Source organism: Crocuta crocuta, unplaced genomic scaffold (assembly GCF_008692635.1).
Source record: "Crocuta crocuta isolate KB4526 unplaced genomic scaffold, BGI_CrCroc_1.0 scaffold9, whole genome shotgun sequence".
In the NCBI taxonomy this organism is placed as follows: domain Eukaryota; kingdom Metazoa; phylum Chordata; class Mammalia; order Carnivora; family Hyaenidae; genus Crocuta; species Crocuta crocuta.
The window spans coordinates 10,452,214-10,466,444 of NW_027551567.1; the positions used below are offsets into that span (position 1 = coordinate 10,452,214).

The following is a 14,231-nucleotide window of genomic DNA, read 5'->3' on the forward strand; positions in this document are numbered from 1 at the left end:
CTAAGGATATTGCTTGGCTTGAGACTATTTCCTAAAATGATTTTCTAATGTCAGTATCTCTCCCACTGACACACTGGACTAGTTTTGTGTTGATGCATATCTAGGGGCTACCCTGTATTTGCTCTTTTAACCATTAAAGACCATAGAAATGTGAAAACTCACATTCAGTGCATTCAGTAAGTGAATAACTTCAATGTCCCTAAATGTAGATCTTTAAATATTGGGTACCTTTTTAAAATGTACTCTCCAGTGATTACGGGTTTGTAATAAAAGGACAACTTTTATATTTATTTAAAAACCTATTATAAACTACAAACTTTATATATTAGTCTCTTTGGCTACTGTAACAAATTACCACACACTGAGTAGCTTAAAACAAAAATTAATTCTTTCACACTTCTAGAAGCCAGACATCTGAAATCAAGGTGCCAGCACTTAAAGGGGCCGCATTCCCTCAAAGGCTCTAGGGAATAATACATTCTTTGCCTCTTCCAACTTTTGATATCTGTAGGTATTCCTTGAGTTGCATTAACTTCCTACCAATCTCTGCCTTCAAAAACCTTCTCCTCTTTTGTCTATTTTATGTCCCTCTGTTTCACTCTAATAAGGATATTTGTCTTTGGATTTAGGGCCAGCTAGCCAAGCCAAGAGGATTCCTCATGTCAGGATCCTTAACTTAATTGAATATCTGCGACCTTTTATCAAGTAAGGTAACATTCTCAGACTTCAGAGATTATGACATAAGTATCTTTATTGGGGGACCACCGTTTAGTCCACTACTACACTTTACTTCCAGAATCTTTAATTTTAGACCAATTGTATGATGGAACATCATATTTCTTGTTTGCAAGTGAAGACATTGAAATTTAGAAAGAATGAGTATTTGACCAAAGTGTCCTGGCACTTGAAGAGCTGAGATTCACTCCACGGCTCCCTGATGCTTGGATCTGGTGCTGATAGGATCTGCCTCATGCCTGGTCAGTCACATGGCATTGTCTTCACTAATCGAAAAGTCAGTCTCAGACAACAGAGTCCACAGATGGCCATGTACACACCACTAGTCTTGACCTAAAAGAAATAAAATTTTTTTGCTAAAAGAACATTCAGTCTAGTGTAAGAAAAGATATGGTTAAGCCATTTAAAGGTGTTCTTTCCACAATCAGTTCTGAGTATGCATCAATGTAACCTAAATTTAGATATTCATGCAATGTTCCAAAAGTGCCTTTTTCCATTTTCTTATCCCCTGAAAAAAAGATATATTTCTCTAGCTCAGTCCAACTTATTCTCTCAACATTTGTTGAATACCTACTATAATTTATGATATAACCTCCCTTGAAATCTTGGACATTTTTATTTTAGAGTAAGAATACATTTGAACTCACACACACATACTAAAGGCACAAAGATAATTCTAGCATTCTCTACATCCTGGGTTATTTTTTAACCTATTTTATTGAATATTAACTTTTTGTTACTTTTGCTTACATTTTGGATATTTTAAATAGCTTTAAGATTTTACATAACTGCAAGTGGTTATTTCTTAAAAAGTTTTTTTAAATAAAGATTTTTTTTCACAATTCAAATTTAGTAGTCTTTTAAAACAGGGCCACGGAGTACACATTTAGTCAGGCCCATCAAAGCAATTGTAGAAGAAAAAGAATATCATGCTGCCTTCCAAATACAGTGCATTTTTCTACCAAGAATGAGTTTTTCAACAGATACATATTAAGGTATCTTATCATATAGTCAAAAAAGTTGATGGTTTAAAATCATAACACCTTTTAGGGAAAAGATGGATTTCCTGATAACCTTGTTTGTTTAAGGAAATAATGTATTTAATGAACTCACAAACAAATAACATCTGTTATTACTGATTGGGTAAATATAGTGGAAATGCAAAAAATTGAAATGACATTAATTTGGCTATACTGGAAAGCATCCACAAAAGAGACTCCTTAGATGCTTTTAAATGTAAATAGTACCCATCAGGGGAGTTAGCCTCACTTCACATAATGAGTCTTCAGATAAACAAGTAGGGGAAATTTGCACAAATTCTATCGGGGTATAATTAAAAATAATTAGAAAAAACATATATCTTATGAAATAGCTTTAAGAAAACAGACAGAGATGGATTTTGCATTTTCAGAAGTGATACAGACTTCCTTCCCTATGTATACCTGCCAATTTACTTTAAAAAAAAAAAAGTAAAGGAAGAAAACGAAATACACACACACACACACACACACACACACACAGGACTCTCCAGGGAAGAAAAGGCATGTGTTTAATGACTTAATGACTCAGTCCTTGGCAACCTTCAATAAGTATGCTGGTTAATCGCAACCAAAGAGTATAATATATATACTGCAAATCCAGGAAAATACTAGAGTGGATAGATAGATGGGTAGATAGATAGACAGATGAACAGATACCTTACTGTGAAATGAAAGAGTAAACAAAATGACAATCATTCTTGGCTTTTGCTACAATAACGAACAATGGCTAAATCTCAGTGCACCTACAAATATTTATTTCTCGCTCACATTACCCAAAGGCTATAGGTCCACCAGGGCTTGTGCTGAGTTTGGCTGGGTTCTATGTGTCTTCTCATTCTGGGACCCAGGTAATACTCATAGTAGGGAGCAGAAGTTAAGAGACAGAGCCAAATTACACAAGGACATTGTTCTGCTGGGACACAGCATACTCATCTGCTCACATCCCATTGGCCAAGCAAGTCTGAAGTCAGTAGGGTGAGGAAATATGTTGCATTAAGAGGAAATATGACATGGTGCCTTGATGGCTCAGTCAGTTAAGTGCCCAACTTCGGCTCAGGTCATGATCTCACAGTTTGTGGGTTTGAGCCCCACGTCTGGCTCTGTGCTGACAGCCCAACACTTGGAGCCTGCTTCGAATTCTGTGTGTGTCTCTCTCGGCCCCTCCCCTGCTCACGCTCTGTCTTTCTCTCTCTCTCTGTTTCTCTATCTCAAAAAATAAATAAACTTTAAAATTTTTTTAAAGGAAATATGACAAAAGTAGAGAGGAATAAACAATTGTGAACAAATAAAATAGTCTATCACACCTAAAATATAGAAAACAGCAAAATAATATGACCAAATGTATTTATTTTAAGGAAATATTATGATTATTAAACATTTAGGCAATTCAAACAAGAAACTCCTCTAGTCAATGGTGGACCCAAGTTTTATGCGGTCCTAAGTCTATGCATTTGTTGATCCTCTTTAGAAAAATACGATCAAATATTGATATTTGAAAATTAGGGGACTTGAAACTTAAGCTTAATTAACATCAAGGTAAATTCAATTTTGTCTTCAGTTTATATAATGTAAAAAAACTTAATTTCATTCATCAATAAAATTGTCAACAAGATATATATCCTCTACTTCAAAACTTGTATTAGCATAGTTCTTATTTTTTAGCTAGATTTTTTTTAATTTTATTTTTTGTTTTTATTTTTGAGAGAGAAAAAGACAGAATGTAAGTGGGGGAAGGCAGAGAGAGACACAGACATAGAATCCGAAGCAGGCTCCAGGCTCTGAGCTGTCAAAACAGAAAGCTGAAATTTTTAAAACAATTTTATTGCTTTAAGTTTGTTTGTTTATTTATTTATTTATTTATTTATTTATTTATTTATTTATCTCTACACCCAACATGGGGCTTGAATTTACAACCCCAGCATCAAGAATCAAACACTCTTCTGACTAAGCCAGCCAGGTGTCCCCAGCACCGTTCTTTAAAACTGTGTTCCTTAAAAATACTGTAATTTTTAACAGGCAAATAGTGTTTTTTCATTTGGACCTAAGAATACAATATGCTAATCATCTGTCCTCCTGAAGCTACATAGGCCACAGACTAAAAGGAAGGTGGAAATTCTCTGAAGGTTCTCATCTAAAGAAACCCATCTATTTACAGTTTTATTTATTCAAAGAATGCAAATTGGTTGCCATTGTTAAATATATTATGACCATCTCATAGTGCTGTTTTAATGAGTATGTTTAATTTTGGAAAAAAATTTTTGGCCCCCTACCCCAAGAGACAGCTAATGTGTAGCTGCAAGATTGTTACTGAGAACCCATAGTTTTACAGTTAACACAAAAAGCACATTATTTCTTATACATTTTCCACATCTTAGATATTGTTGAGGATGATAAGGGAAGTTATAGATAGTATGGTTTTCAACTAAGCAATAAGAAGGATGCAGGGTTAGAGTACGTTGAGGTGTATGGTAGTAGGCCCAGATCCAGTCAGGATGGGTTAAGATCAGGATGAATTGAAAGGTGGAGGCCAGAAAGATAAAGATCATTCTACTCTGCACTTGGTGTGGTAGGCAGGATAGTGGCCCCCTCAGAAACCTATTTCCTGTTCCCCCAAGCCTGTGAATATGTTACATGACATGACAAAAGGTACTTTGATTAAGGTTACAGACCTTGAGATGGGGAAATTATCCTGCAATATCCAGATGGGCCCCATCAAATCACAGGAATCCTTAAAAACAGAGACCTTTTCCAAAAGTGGTCAGAGAAAAAGGTATGGTCACAAAAGAGTCAGTGAAATTATGAGAGAGACTCCACCTGCGATGCTAATCTCCAAAAGCAGACACAGCCCTGCTGACACATTGATGTTAATCTGGTGAGACCCTGACTGGACTTTTGACCTACAGAACTGTAAGATAATAAATTTGTGTTGCTTTAATCTACTCAGCACGTGGCGATTTATTACTGCAACAATAAAAAACTAACATGCTTGGCAAAGCCAGGAAGCAGGCCACTTGATGACATATGCAGATGGTATCCTAATTCACCATTGAGAATGCTCTAGGAAGATCCATTCCCTGAAGCTCAGCACTAGGTCCTGGTCTTTGACCCTCCCCCAGGTTTCTAGGGCTCTCCCAGGTACACACTCTGCCGCTCTGTCATGGCCCACAGGAATTCTTTCCAACCCAGAAATCCTAGTTTATCTCTTCCAATTTCTTCAGTTTGTTTGTGAAGTGACATTTCAAGATTACTCTTAGTTTGATTATTCTGCATGAGGTAAAGTGGGAAAACACACTTCAGCAACTGCATGGGTCACATTCTTCAGTGTGATCAAGCTGTTTGCAGCGGATCAGAGAAATGATTTTGAAAATACATTCATTTTCCACTGGTTCAGTGTTTGACAGTTTGGTTTGCTCATATTACTGAAAAAGTATATAAAGTTAAGTTCTTCTATGGTCTTTAAAACATGGACATATTTGAACTGTAAAACTGTATTCTGATTAAACCCGCTTAAACATTGTTGTAACAAATACAGGTCTGTATTTTTGTTCTCAGCTGGGCATTCTGCTGTGAAAAACAATATCTGCCTAGCTCCAAAGGGGATACTCAGGAAGAAACCATAAGAAGAACCTCTAATTAAACACAAAAGCAAAAAGTGAGTCATTTGGAAAAGTTAGAAAAAGATATAGAATATACGCAAAGGCAAGGGATGGACCAATTCCAAAACATTGTTTAAAATAGTTTGAATAGAAATGGTCATTGACTGGAGGTGAAAAACAGTCACACATAAGCTATTATGAATGATTTTCCTCGCACATAAAATAGGCTAGAAAATGAAATCAAGCAGCAGTGAAGTCGTGATAAATAAATGGACTACACCTACTGAGGAGGAACAGAAGTCCTCATGTAGGAAGGAACTATGAAAGAATAAAACCATTTGCCAAATAATGGACCAGAATGATGAGCTTTGTGTTAATTGATATTATAAAGTTATTACATAATACTTTAATATACTTTAATACATATTCTTTTTCAACACCAAAGGATTTAATGTTGAAAAGAATGTCTACCATCCTCACAGAGCTTAGTTTCTCGATTTCAGCTGTGCATCACTGAACAAACAGAATGTAATATTAATGGAGCATTACGTTGCCCAGAATATTGACTATTTATAATACACAGTTATTAAGAAGAAGCACCAGTACACTGACACTATTTAAATACTAGAGATTGGCAAAAGAGGTTATTTGTGTTTGTAAACTAGAGATATTTATTCATGCCAACTTTCTTTCCAATGTAATCCAAGTAGAAGCAACAAGAGTATATTATGTATTTCCCCTTGAGAGACAGCTAAGTGTAACAAAGAGCACTGGACTTGGTGCCAGGACACCTGGGTTCCAGTCCCCATTCCTCTGCTTTTGGCACTAACAATGCTAGGAGTCCTCCCAGAGCCTATCCTCTACCTGAAAAACAGAGATAATGTTACCCATTTTTTGTCTGATTCACAAAAAGAAGGTAACATGATATACCACAATATGAAACTGCTTTGTAAACTTTAAAGGGTTCATACATCAGGGTCCTTACATGACGCTTAAAATAACATATATAGTATATGAGTCATTGAAATACCAATTTAGCACACATATATGGTGTAACAATTTTTGGTAGAATTTCATCAAAACTTAATCTACTGACAGTTTTATAACTGGTTCATGTTCTTGTCATGAACTTTGGCTGTGTGTGCTTGCACTGATGTCCTTTGCACATGAGTATTCGATAAATAAATGTTGCACTCTCCATAGTTTTGCCTTGAGCTAGCCTTTTACCTTTGTTTCTGAGTTTTTTAACAATTGCTGTTCACAGCCTAATCGTGTCTCCATTAAGGTGCCAGAACAAATGTTAAATTCACTGATTTATTGACCAGCAAATATTAATCACTTATTATGTACATAGCAGGTACAAGGCTTTATTCAGTAAATTCAAAGAAATGAACAGTTTGATTTTTTTTTTCCTCTGCAAAACTGACTAGCTCTTTGTCTGATTTAATCAAATCAACCAGTAGGTTTTTGGCTTCCTGTAGACACAGCTTAAATGTCACTTTCTATCTTGAAGCTGCTATTTTGAGAATTGGTGATGTGTAGGTGGAAAACACTTTACTATTTAGAAATAGAGTACTATACAGTAAGGCTTATTAGACAGTAATTTTCACTCTGTACTTTTTATTTCATTTGCTTTTTATTATGGAAAATTTTAAACAGGTACACAAACATAAGGGATAATATAAGGAATTCCCATATACCTAAACTAACTTCAACAATTCACGATTCATGGTCAGTATTGCTTTACCTGGACCCCCACCCAACAGTCCCTTATCCCATATTATTTTGGCATGAATATCAGAGTTTATATAATTTAACCCTCAAGTATTTCAATATGTATATCTAAACATAAGGATATTGAGAAAATAACCGTAATCGCATAATCACACTCAAAATAAAATTAACAGTAATTCCTTAATATCATAAAATATTCAATGTGTGTTCAATAGTCCAGCTGCTTTATAATATTGTCTTTTTTTCTGCAGTTGGTTTCAATCAGTTTTCAAAAGAATCCACCCATTGTGATTGGCTGTGTCTCTTAATTCAATTTAAACTTCAGCTTTCTCTATTTTCCTCCTTGCAATTTGTTTCTTAAATAAACTCAGTCATTTGCCCTGTAGTCTTTTCTACAGATTAGATTTTCTGAGGGCATCCTATAGTATAGTTTAATGTTTTTCAGAGTTCCTTGTTTCCTGAATATGAGTATAGAACCGTGCGGTCTTCTATTTCGATGTGTAGCTTCTTTTTTAAAATAAACTTTTTCTCAGAAGAGTTTGATTTACAGAAAAATGTGAAGATTGAACAGAGATAACACCCAGTTTCCCCTATTATTAATTTATTTTTTGTTGTTAAGTTTTTTTAATTCCAGTATAGTTAACAGTGTTGTATTAGTTTCAAGTTTACAACGTAGTGATTCAATAATTCCATATGTTACTCAGGGCTCATCATGGTAAGGGCACATTTTAATCCCCCTCACCTATTTCACCCATCCCTCTTATCATTAATATCTTAAATTAAGATGATTCATTTGTTCTAATTAATAAGCAAATATGGATACATCATTATTAACTAATATCCATACTTTATTTAGATGCTCTTAGTTCTTAGCTGATGTTCTCTGTCTGTTCCAGGATCTCATCCAGGAACTATATTGCATTTAGTTTTGTCATATCTCCTCAGGCTCCTCTTGGCTATGACAAGTTCCCAGAGTTTCCTTGTTTTTGATGACCTTTATAGTTTTGAGGAGTACTGGCGAGTTATTCTGTAGAATGTCCCCCATTTGGGATTTGTTTCATGTCTTTCTCACGATTGATCTGAGACTAAGGGCTTTCAGGAGGAAGACCACAGCGGTAAACTGTCATTTTCATCCTATCACATTAAAGGTGCATACTATACAGATGATTTATCACTGTTGATGTTAACCTTGATCACCTGACTGAGGTAGTATTGGTCAGGCTTCTCCAATATACAGCTACTCTTTTTCTCCTCTCTCCATACAGTCCCCTTTGGAAGGATAGCTCTATGTGAAGCCCTTGTTCATGAATTAGGAAATTATGCTTTGTCTCCTATAGGTGGGATAGTACACAAGTTATTTTGAATTCTTCTGTATGGGCAATTTTTTCTACTCCTTTATTTATTTATTATGTATTTATATTGGTATGATTCATGGATATTTATTTTATACTTTGGATACAACCTTATACTACTTTATTTTGTTGCTCAAGTTGTTCCACATTTGACCATTAGGAGCTGGAGCTCTTTTAGTTGGCTCCTGTGTCCCTTTGTCATACCCCATCATTGCAAGTGTGTGTGTGTTGTTGTTTAAGTAATTTTTTTATTTTCTGGCATGTAAGATACTCCAGGTTCATCATGTATTTTCCCTGCCTTCATCCTAGAATCAGGATTTCTCCAAGGATTCCCTGGTTTCTATTACTAGAGAATGGTATTAGAAACCAAGATCTGGGCACTAATTTTAACAAAATACTTTTAAATCATTCTTTTACTGGCATTTTGTCTATTTCAAAAAAACTTTTAAATTATTTTTGTTATGGTTTGTTGTAAATTTTTATTTTTTTTTATAGTTCCAGTATTCAAAAGTCTGTGGGTGTTGGTAGCATAGTGGTGAAGGTAGCCGCCTTCTAATTTTCAAAATTCACTTTTAGTTTTCTTTAATTTTTAAATTTTTCTTATATAGAGAGGGAGCATGAAAAGTGGAGAGAGATAGAGGGACAGAGAGAGAGAGAATCTCAAGCAGGCTCCATGCTCAGTGTGGAGCCCAATGCAGGGCTCCATACCAAGACCCTGGGATCATGACCTGAGCTGAAATCAAGAGTCAGATGCTTAACCAACTAAGCCACCTAGGTGACCCAAAAGTCACTTTTAGTCTAAGACTTCTGCCTATATTGAACAGTATTTTTTTTATGCAAGTAAGTTACACATATATTTTGTTTTTTATATCTTACTATTAAATCTAGAGTCTGAAATTTTGAATTTTTCTATATTGTGCCAATTCAATTAGTTCAAGTACCTATTTGGTTAAGTAATGTTAAGTGTCTGTGATCTTCGACTTTTTTTCAACGAATTGACTAAATATTTTGATATAATTATAAAGTAGCTAGAGAAAGTGGATAAAATGGCACATGTCATAAAAAAAGATTATGTTAATTTTGTGGAAATCATACAGTAAAAATTCATTAAAGTAAATCCGTTTAATGTGGACTTTCTGAATAGCTAGGTAAACCAGTCACTAAAATTACCTTGCAAAATTTATGAAGTGTTTGATAAGTGTTTGTTCAGAAAATAAACAAAAAATCAAAAAATGTTAATCTAGTACTAGAAAAATAAAACATCAAAAAGTTTTTTAATACAGTTGAAACACATTACATTAGTTTCTCTACAACTAATATAGTAGTCACCACAACATAGTGATCCAACTTCTCTATACATTATGCTAAGCTCACCACAAGTGTAGTTACCATGTGTCACCATAAAATACTTAGAAGAATAAAACATTTTCAATAAGTATATTACTTCTATTTTTTCACTTGTATCTTCATAGAATTCATTCAGCTTACCACCTATCAGGCAAGTAGATCTTTCTGTGTTGTTTCCTTCTCTGTAAAATCAGTTATTAAAATAAATTTGCTCATATATGCGTAGAACCTAAGACATACATCACATGCATCTGTAAAATATATGCATATCTACATATGTTGACATACATGTATAATATATCTATATGCACAAAAAATACCCAGAGCCCAGCCCTTCTAAATGTTCAATGATAGTTGTGCTTTTCTTATCTTTAATAGTATTTTTTTCTACATACTTTAATATTACTTTTCCTTATTTTATTAATAGTTAGTAACTTAAACATTTTGATAATTCAGACTGACCTCACCATTCAGTCCATATTAGTGGAATTTTGCTATAGTTAATATATTTTCTCTGAATCAATACCGTAATGGGAATGTTTTGATATATATTAATGGGTTTTTCTCCTTTGCGTTTCTTAATGTGTGACCTTTCTTCATTCTGCCCAAGGCATTAGGATTACATTATAGCTGGAATGCAAGAATAAAGAGGCTTTCAATATTCAACTTTTAATATCCAAAGCAGGGGTTTTACGTTTACAGCAAGAAAATAATCCTGAAACTCGGTCTTTGTCAAAAGACTATACAGTTTTCTACTTTTTTTTTTTTTTTAGCTCCATGTTGACTTTGTCTATGGAAGTTATAAAGTGACAGGGATAGATAGAATTCAAGATAAGACCTAAGGGAGGGCCTTGTAACTTTGGGAATATCATAAAGATGGGAAGGAAGGATCAGGTTATCTCTTTTGGCTTAGGGGAGATTTGCAGCAAAGAGAAGAGAGACAGGGATAGAAAGTAAGATGTAGGCAGAAGCCCTTCTAAAAGGGTAGTGCCTTCAATATGTTGGAGAATACTGAAGGCAGAAGGCCTCTGCTTTGCTCCCTCTGGGGAACCTTGGGGGAAGAAGTGATGTGGTGCCCAGCAATGGTGTTTGGTGGAGAGAATTTGTCTAGACAGAAAGTCTGATCTGCTGACTTTCCTGGCCTGTGTGCAGTGAGCAAGAGTATCCAGAAGTTTCTGTGTGTCCTGGTAAGGAAAGCGAAGATCTGGAAGAACCCAGTGGACTAACAAGATCCAGGGGCCAGGCAAAGAGGGAAATGGTCCAGTGGTAGGTGCCTACACAATGACACACAAGGCAAATGGGACCGTCAGCAATCAGCAGTCACAATTTCCAGGGACCAGATCAAGCATTCAACTGCAGAGATCAGTGAGGGTCCACTGAGGTCACCATCTGAATCCAAAGCCCCTTCTCACCACTACTCTCCCCACCTCCACCCCTTCACATGACATCATGACAATATCTTAGACTTGAACAAGGGAGGAGGAAGAGTAAATCTTATATAATTAGCATTTGCCTACAAGAGACCAGCATGCTCAAAAGAGACTGATTAAACCACCAAAAACTCAGTGATAGTGACTCTGTATATTTAAAACACACGCATCATCAAGTAGGTGAAAATAATAAATCAGTTATGAGAAAAATAGTTATTAAGTTTGCAACCCATTATAAATAGGAAAGTTTTGGCAATGACGAATGCCTTCCCTTCCCTGGCACCCATGAGGATCAGATGGGTCAATTGATGAGAAGCAACATTGGAAAGTGAGAGCACTCACTGCGCAGTGATAAAGGCAGCTGCGCATACTGCCTGGAGCATGATGGATCTGAGACCAGACAAGCAGCGGGTACAACCCAGGTCTAGGCCTGGAGGCAAGGGCATAGACAAGAAGGCAAGTTCAAGCCGATTCCATACTATCAGGGAAAAGAGACCAGAAGTCAAGAGCTGCAGATATAGCTGAGAAGCTGTGGGAGGAGAGCCAAAAAGCAGCAAAGAACCAGGTGTGAGTACAACCTCGCTACATGGGGAAGCAACATGGAAGCACATTCTCCAGGAACGACACAGGGCCTAGGACTTTCTGTTATGTTATTTTTTAAAAAATTTTTTAAAACATTTATTCATTTTTTGAGAGACAGAGAGAGACAGAGCGCAAGACAGGAGGGGCGGAGAGAGAGGGAGACACAGAATCCAAAGCAGGCTCCAGGCTCTGAGCCATCAGCACAGAGCCCAACGGGACCAGACTCATGAACGGCGAGATCATTACCTGAGTTGAAGTCAGACGCTTAACCAACTGAGCCACTCTAGGCGTCCCTATCTGATATGCTCCTTAATTAAATGTATGGTGAAAAAGACTGAATATCTAACAGTAGATTCGCTAAAGATCTTCAACAGAGTGTGGCTCCTAGTCCCACGGAGAGACTCTTGAATTAAAATGAAGAGTCATCTTGTTACGGTAGAGAATTATGGGAAGGTTAGGTCATAAAACTAAGTGAAATCAGAATAATTAACTCGTGGGAAATTTTCTCAAAGCTTCCATTTGAGGAAAGAAAGTCTTTTCAAGATTAAGGGGAGAAAACAGATTCAGGAATCGATGTACCATATGTTATTTCGCTCATATTTATGCAAACTATTAGGTGCCAAGTTCTTTGATAAGTAATTAAGAGGTCCTTGCTAACATTCCAGTAGGAGCAGATAAGTCAGTCGACCTTTAAAACAAATGCACAATAATGGGAGAGGTATGAGATAACAGAGGAAGAAAGAGGGAAAGAGAGAAAGTGGCATTTTTCAGTCTGAACTGTCCAGGGTGGCACCTAGTTGATCAAACATCTCAGAGCAGATGTTTTGAGTGCCTACTATGTGCAAGGTTGTACTAGAGGATACAGAGTGAATGTGGAATGCCAAAAGAGGCTTCCCGAAAGGAGATTGCCATGAGAAATCCAAATAGTGTCCTGGAGAAGCAGTGGGATGTTTGGATCTGGGATTCTAAAATGATATCTGGACTGGAGAGGCAAATCAGCATATTTCAAGCTGTGTAACTATTAAAAGATAATGCTCATATTCTTCTCTTTTCTTCCACAGAGCTGTGTGATTTTTATTTTTCAAGCTTATACCATAAAAACAAAGCTTTGAAATATATTTGAAGCATGAATGGAGAATATTATTTTAATATCGAATAAGTACTTGGTAATGTAAAAACAAATCGGTTTGCTAATTTAAAATGTTGGCGCATTCTGTATGACATGTCTAACAAATTATAAAATATATGTTTAACTTCATATATTATTCTTTTTACTTGCACAACTGAAATATTTTAATTTTTCTAATTTCTTATTATTGTTTAATTAGAGTCTAACTATAGTTTTTTAAAGTCACAGATCAAATTTTAATCATTTCTTGCAGAATTCCATCCATTTGTGAGGTCTTTCTGTTTCAAATTTTTTAGTTTTAAATTTTAATGTTTTCACTGATATGTAATTGACATATAAAACATTGTATAAGTTTAAGGTGTATATGAAATAATTTCTTTACTGTGTACCTTTATCCAAACACACCTGAGCACTAAAATTTTGACAGTATTTTGTATTAGTAAATTTGGAAAATAATAGCCTGGTGCACCCATACTTGTGTGGCCGGGGCCTAATTTATAGCTTTGCAGTAAGCTGTGACTTAAACTCAGCAAACTGCTAGACACTTGAAATGTCTTTGATTTGGAAATGTTAATCATTGTCCTTCTCTCAACAGACCTAGTCGGGTTGAAGAGAGGGCTCCAAGCCTTGAGCCCCAACTGAGTGTTTGTCACTTGTGAAAGGTGAGTCTGGGAAACTGTTAGTATGGAAGTGGTATGAAATCAGTATGGAAATACTATTTGGAGTTTCTATTTTAATTCCAGATGCCAGAGACAACTTGAAATTGTTAAGCATTGTATAATTGGCAAACCTTAGCTTTTAGATCCACCAGCCATATTCATATGACTCTCTAAAAACCGGGAGAAAGTCCCAAAAGAAAGAGAAGTGGAGGTTAATGGCATATTGAAAGTGTGGCTGGGGTGCCTGGGTGGCTTAGTCAGTTGAGCATCTGACTCTTGATTTTGGCTCAGGTCATGATCCCATGGTTGTGGAACTGAGTCCCACCTCCGGCTCTGTGGTAACAGCACAGAGCCTGCTTGGGATTCTCTCTCCTCTCTAGATAAACAAACAAACAAACAAGCAAACTTTTAAAAAATGTGTGGCTTACTTATCAGAAAGCAGATATTTTGTTTTTACTTCTTACATTGGCTGGGGAAGACTGATTCTTTCCTGACTTCAATTTATTTATTTATTTATTTATTTATTTATTTATTTATTTATTTATTTATTTTTTAATGTTTTAATTTATTTTTGAGAGAGAGAGAGAGAGAGAGAGAGATAGAGAGAGAATGAGTGGGGGAGGGGCA

At 35.8% G+C, this 14,231-nt stretch overlaps 1 long non-coding RNA gene across 1 annotated transcript in view; it reads right to left on the reverse strand.

Moving 5' to 3' along the window:
- Window positions 1-764: 764 nt before the first annotated feature.
- The window catches only part of LOC144220191 (uncharacterized), a 36,821-nt gene continuing 23,354 nt past the window's right edge, over window positions 765-14,231 (reverse strand). Inside the window, exon 4 of the long non-coding RNA XR_013331654.1 lies at window positions 765-1,068. This is a non-coding gene — a long non-coding RNA (uncharacterized LOC144220191). The remainder of the gene's footprint in view (window positions 1,069-14,231) is intronic.